Source organism: Mus caroli, chromosome 19 (assembly GCF_900094665.2).
Source record: "Mus caroli chromosome 19, CAROLI_EIJ_v1.1, whole genome shotgun sequence".
NCBI classification, from domain to species: Eukaryota; Metazoa; Chordata; class Mammalia; order Rodentia; family Muridae; genus Mus; species Mus caroli.
This window is the reverse complement of record NC_034588.1, coordinates 41,985,931-41,992,279: the sequence shown is the minus strand read 5'-3', so window position 1 is coordinate 41,992,279 and position 6,349 is coordinate 41,985,931. Positions and strand designations below refer to the sequence as shown.

Genomic DNA, 6,349 nt, shown 5'->3' with positions numbered 1-6,349 from the left:
ATCTCGTTACGGATGGTTGTGAGCCACCATGTGGTTGCTGGGATTTGAACTCTGGACCTTCGGAAGAACAGTCGGGTGCTCTTACCCACTGAGCCATCTCACCAGCCCCCCAGGGATTGTCCTTATCCTCAGAAAACTAAGACTGTGTGAGCGTTTCGGTGTTGCCCGATCTTCAGTTAAGTCTGGGAAATCTCAGCCTCCACATCGTTCTTCATGGTGTCAGTGAGACCAAGAGGAAGGATTTTTTTCCACCTTTGAAGGGAATCGAGGCCATCACGCCTACTGCAGACCGCGGCGTTAATGAGTCAGACAGACAGCGCCACTGAGGCTAACATGAGCGAATGAACACCTGCCAGAGTGGAGCTGGGATTTGTCACCGAGGGAGGGGCAGAGTGTGCAGCGTGCCTGGCCATGAAAGGAACGCCTCTTGCCTTGCCTTCTGTTAGTGGGAAGGGATTTCTTGCAGGGTCAAGTTTTGTATTTGAGAAGGAGGGAAAGCATTTAAGGGGAGTTCCAGGGAGAGTTTCTTATTTGAGAAGAAAGATGAGCCCTAAAAAAACCAAGAAAGCCACCCTCAATGTTCCCTGACAGGAGATGGGACACAGGGGGAGGTGGTGTTGTTAGAGGTCTTCGGTTCTGGCTCTGTAGGAGGCTTTTATTTTTGTTGAATCACTACATAGCTGAGGCTAGCTTCTAACTTACCTTCTGCTTGTCCCACTCTCCCCAGTGCTAGAATTACAGGTGTGTCACCACAGGCAGCCAAGTAGGATTAGCATCTGAGTGCATTATTTGATATCAGCTGATTTCCCTTCATCAACCCGCCCCCTACCCCTGCTACCCTCCCACCCCAAATTCTGCATTCCTCTATCCATAGAAAAAGGTCAAATTCATTGCTCCACAGGTCAGAGGGCAAAGGTTCATAAAACGAGCTTGAAGATCAGGGAGGCCATCTTCCCAGCCCAGAGCAAGTCAGGAGCTCAGGTAAGAAGGTGTTTATCATCCTTCCTTCTAAGATCCAGCATGGCCATCTTTTGTCCCACTCCTGGAACAAGAGATAGCTGGATCCAATCTCTCTCTCACACTTCTTTTTCTCTAATACACAACACACACACACACACACACGATTCTGTCTTCTCCTCTTCATCCTCTCTAAGAACTCCCTTGTTTCCCCAAGTAGATACAACCTTGGTGCCCCCTCCCAACAGTGGAGAACAACCCCAACAAGTGCCTATGAAAAAAGACTTGAAGACTCATGAATATTTAGCTCGTCCTCATGTAAAATATATGACTTTGTGTAAGGATCAGGCGAACGAGGTGCATGATTTTTTTCTGATTTATGGGCCTGGAGACGGATTATTCATAGCAGAGCAGCTGTGTGGAAAGATTCATCCGCTGCAAAATGTGATTGTACATCAGGCAGTGTGTGGGAACGGAGCTATGACTAATGGCTGCTTTACATATAAATGAGAAGGTTTGTGCTAGGAACTGTAAAAAAATACAATCACTCAGCTGACGGGCAGGCTCCTTATCGTGGATGCAGGAGAGGGACCACCAGAAAGGTAGGCAAAAGGATGCCTCCCCTCCTCCCGAGCCAGGTCAGGAGACAGAGGGTAGAGAAAGAAAGGGGCTGGGGACCTTTGGAAAAGCAGGAATTTCCTTTCCTGGCCCCTCTCAATCTCTGCATTTCATTTGACCCTCTAGGCCCCACCAAAAAGAGGCACATCTGGGCAGAGAGTGTCAGAACAGAAGAGCTATGTTGTCCCTTGCACCTTGAAGTGATGAGCACTGGCAGATCTCCTGATCTCAGCTTGGGGCTGCTGATGGTTCAGGTCCATTTCAGCGAGAGAGAGCAACATGCACGGGGTGAACCTCAAAAGAGAAAATCTGTGAGTCTGAGGTTTTCCTCTGCTACTCCTCAGACTCTGGTGCGTTCTGTTTGTTCATCTCTCTCTCCTCTCTTGTAGCTGAGACAGGCTGTCTAGACATTGCAGATGTGGACAGATGTTGGGTCTGTAATTTATAACAACGGCCTCCAGAAGGCAATTCCAATTTGTTTCGGTAAGGCTTTGAGTTACAGGCAGAAAAAATATCCTGTAAATACCGTTGACTTACATGGTAACTACACCAAGGGTTTACTTAGTGAACAATCACTAACTATAGCATAATTACACATCCCTGCAGATTACTGGAGAATTTAGTGTCACTGAGCAGGCAATGACCACCAAATCGAAGTCCTGGCTCCGGGAAGGACTGGAAAATAAGGGCGTTGACCCACACTTAGTACGAATTTATTTCTGTTTCTTCAAATTATCAATTATCTTCTATCCTGAGGATCCTTTCAGCCTCATCTATGTCATAGATAACCCTGACTATCATACCAAACTCCAGGCAAGTGCATGCTGGTTGTAGTTTTCAACGGATACATGTTCAGACCATACAGTATCTCGAGGTATTCACAAAACCCTCAATCATGAGGCTAGCGATTAACGTCCTGATTATTAAAATGGGCTCCACAGTCAGCAGCAGGGCTGAAGGGCCATCTTCACTTTGTCCTGGTGACCGATGGTTCAACAGCTGTCCAGGCCAACAATGAAGCTGACTGGACCACCCACATTGTGAAGTCTATTCTGGTCCTTCAAACTGGAAATGGAAAGGCACGGTTTTAGAATAATTTCTCAAGAATTTCAGGTTGCTTCTTACTCCCATCTGGGGTGGTATGAGTGTGTCAGGGGAGGCGGGGAGGGGGCAGGCTGGTACTAAGACTTGTCGTATGCAAAGAAGTTAAGTGGTCTAACCTTGATCTCAGTGCAGACATCAGAAGTCACATGTGCACTGGGGGTTGAGGGGGTGTCTGTCATCCTTGAGAATTCTGACCAGCTGGTCCCTTTGGGATTAGGAGATCAGAACTGGCTGGCAGCTGGGAGCTCTGGCTTCTCTGGATGTATAGGGTTGCAGCTGAAATAGCCATCAAGGTTGTCTGGCTGGGTGTCGGGGAAGAAGGTGGGAATAAGGGGGAGGGTAGAGAAATGTGGAAATCAAATGAGCACATTGGCAGTGTTGTACATCAATTCTTACTCCATCGCCAACCTCTTCCAGTTGATTTGTTTCATATAATCTTCCCTTCCCCCCTCACCTGTCCAGAGACAATCAAATAAAACTTAAGCTTAATGCATTTCTAGTCACAGACCCCTCAGTTTCTACAGACCCTGAAACAGATGCCTCCTGCCTCTTTAAGAACAGATATTGCTTAAAGAATTCTGATTCTTTGTGACTGTTGTCTGAATTCTCTCTTTCTTCCTGGCTCCTGCTTATGGTATGTTTGGTAGACACCCAACTAGAGTGATATCTTACCCTTACCCGAAGAAGCCGTCTACATTCCTATGTTAGTAGAGCTTCAGCACCAAGTGCCAGTAAGGAAAGCTACTGGAGCTTTAAAGGAAGAGAGGTGAGATTATAATGGAAGGTCTACTGACTGCCCTGGCAAGCACTGGCCACAGGATTGACCTCCATCCTGCCTGGGAGAAAAGATGTTAGCGTCAAAGGATGGATTTAGGAAGCGGTTTGTGCCTTCCAAGTTTAAAGTTTTCTGCCTGCGCTGCTTGGTGAATTTAAAGCCACTTTGGGAGACAGTGAAACTATGTCTCGAATGAGCTGACAAACGTGAAACTATGTCTCAAATGAACTAACAAACAGGAAAGTTCTGTACCTGTGGATGGAGCGCTGTCAGTAAAGTGTTTTCTTATTACCCTGCAGGTGACAAGAGTTCCATTCTCAACACTGCATAAGCCAGATGTATTGGCACCTGCCTATAACCTCAGCACTGAGGAGCTGGGAGCAGGAAGATCAGAAAGAGTTCAAGGTTATCCTCAGTTATGTAACAAGTGTAAAGCCAGCCTACTATCTAGGAGATACTAAAGATAGAATACTAGGGCTGGAGAGATGGCTCAGCAGTTAAGAGCACTGACTACTCTTCCAAAGGTCCCGAGTTCAAATCCCAGCAACCACATGGTGGCTCACAACCATCCTTAATGAGATCTGACTCCCTCTTATGGAGTGTCTAAAGACAGCTACAGTGTACTTACATATAATCAATAAATAAATCTTTAAAAAAATAGAATACTATTTTTAAAAAATTAGTATTTGAGGATTGGAAAGATGGCTCAGCGGTTAAGAGCACTGACTGCTCTTCCAAAGGTCCTGAGTTCAACTTCCAGCAGCCACATGGCCACTCACAATTGTCTTTAATGGTATCTGATACCTTCTTCTGGTGTGTAGGAAGACAGCAACAGTGTAGTCATAGACATAAAGTAATAAATAAATCTTTTAAAAATAGTATTTAAGCCTGGTGATGGTGGTGCATGCTTTTAATCCCAGTATTTGGGAGATAGAGGCAGGTAGATCTCCAGGCTTGAGGCCAGCCTGGAGTGAGTTCCAAGACAGCCAGGGTTACACAGAGAGATCCTGTCTCCTCCCTGCACCCAATGCCCTCAAAATTACCACCACCAACAAAAAATTTAGTATTCCATCCAGGCATAGTAGCCCATGCGTTGTAATCTCAGCACTTAGTAGGCAGAGCCAGGAGCATCACAAGTTCAAGGATAGCCTAGGCTACACAGTGCTACCCTGCCCTCCTCACTGGCAAAGTTCTTGAAGGTTTGGAAAGCAGTGCTGAGAGTCCTGGGATTTATGGAGATTTTGAAAGATGCAAATCCATACTGCCTTCCAGGGACCTGTGAGATGTGGGAGGTAATAAATAGCAGGGTGCCCTCAAACCCCAGAGATGCTTCAGCTGGCACCAAGGCTCATGCAGCCCCATGGCAGCAGTGACTGTGGGTGCTTGTACTTACAGCCTTGTGGGAGGAAGGAGGGATGCCCTCTGGTTAGGAGGGATACACGAATGATAATGATGTTAATGGTGAACAAGACTAGATGTTGTGCCTGGTATAGACTATCTCTTTGGTGGTCCATCTATACATTAGTTCTTTAAAGAAAAATGTACTCACCGCTAGATAACAGCTATTCTCAGAATGGGAGGAAGCACACCTCCCACAATCCCACTGTGTCTTCTGTGAACATTAGCTAGAAGGTCAGGTACAGTTTCCAGGGTCAGAAGATAGAAGTGAGTGGGAAAACAAGCTGCGAGGGAGTGACTCCATAGATGTCTTCAGGGAGCAAGGTTCAAGGTGCAGACTTGGGTGCTGCAACACAAGTGGAGAGATCACTAGACTAGGAGAGACCTAAGAAAGAATGGACTAGGGCTGGAGAAGATGGCTCAGAGGGTAAGAGCACTGCCTGCTCTCCCAAAAGACCTGGGTTCAATTCCCAGCACCCACATGGCAGCTCACAACTGTCTGTAACTCCAGTTCCAGTGGATCCGACATCTTCACACAGACATACAGGCAGGCAAAACACCAATGAATATTTTTTAAAAAATTAAAAAGGAAAGGATGGGGCTGGAGAGATGGCTCAGTGGGTAAGATCTCTGATCTTCCAGAGGTCCTGAGTTCAAATCCCAGCAACCACAATGGTGGCTCACAACCACCCGTAATGAGATTTGATGCCCTCTTCTGGTGCGTCTGAAGTCAGCTACAGTGTACTTACATATAATAATAAATAAATCTTTTAAAAAAGGAAAGGATGAACTTCCTCGCGTGTATAAATATGTACATGAACAATGCATGTACATACATGAGCATGCATACCTGTGTATCACCTGATATTTGTTTAAAAAGATTTATTTATTTTATGTATATGAATACACTGTTGTCTTCAGACACATCAGAAGAGGGCATCGGATCCCATTACAGATAGTTGTGAGCCACCATGTGGTTGCTGGGAATTGAACTCAGGACCTCAGGAAGAACAGACAGTATTCTTAACTGCTGAGACATCTCTCCAGCCCATCACCTGTTACTTAAGGACGTCTGAACTACTGAGGGAAGACCAGATATCTCAGTAAGAAATTATTTCAAGAGCTTCTCCCACATTACAATCTTCTGTAGGCCTCTTGTTGTTGTTGTTGTTGTTTTGTCTGAGACAGGGTCTCTCTACATAGCCCTGATTGTCCTAGAATTCACTCTGTAGACCAGGCCAGCCTTAAACTCTCAGAGATCCACCTTTCCCTGCCTTCCAAGTGCTGGGATTAAAGGTGTGCACAACTAAGCCCAACTTTTGTAGGCCTCTTCATCAGCTAATCCAAGCCGGGATTGTTGGAGGGAGAAGGGATGAGAAAGGGCGCACCTTCAAGAGTGTTTTGCAGTGGACTTAAGGTCTGGAATAGTTCTCCAGACCTCATCATGTCTAAGGCCAGCTGGACACCTTCGATGCCATTTGTGTGTTTGGGAAGATC

At 46.0% G+C, this 6,349-nt stretch overlaps 1 long non-coding RNA gene across 1 annotated transcript; it reads left to right on the top strand.

Moving 5' to 3' along the window:
• Nucleotides 1-1,513: 1,513 nt before the first annotated feature.
• On the top strand, nucleotides 1,514-4,324 carry LOC110285262. The gene is made up of 2 exons (XR_002377039.1): nucleotides 1,514-1,559; nucleotides 1,702-4,324. It is a non-coding gene; the product is annotated as an uncharacterized LOC110285262 (long non-coding RNA).
• Nucleotides 4,325-6,349: the final 2,025 nt, after the last annotated feature.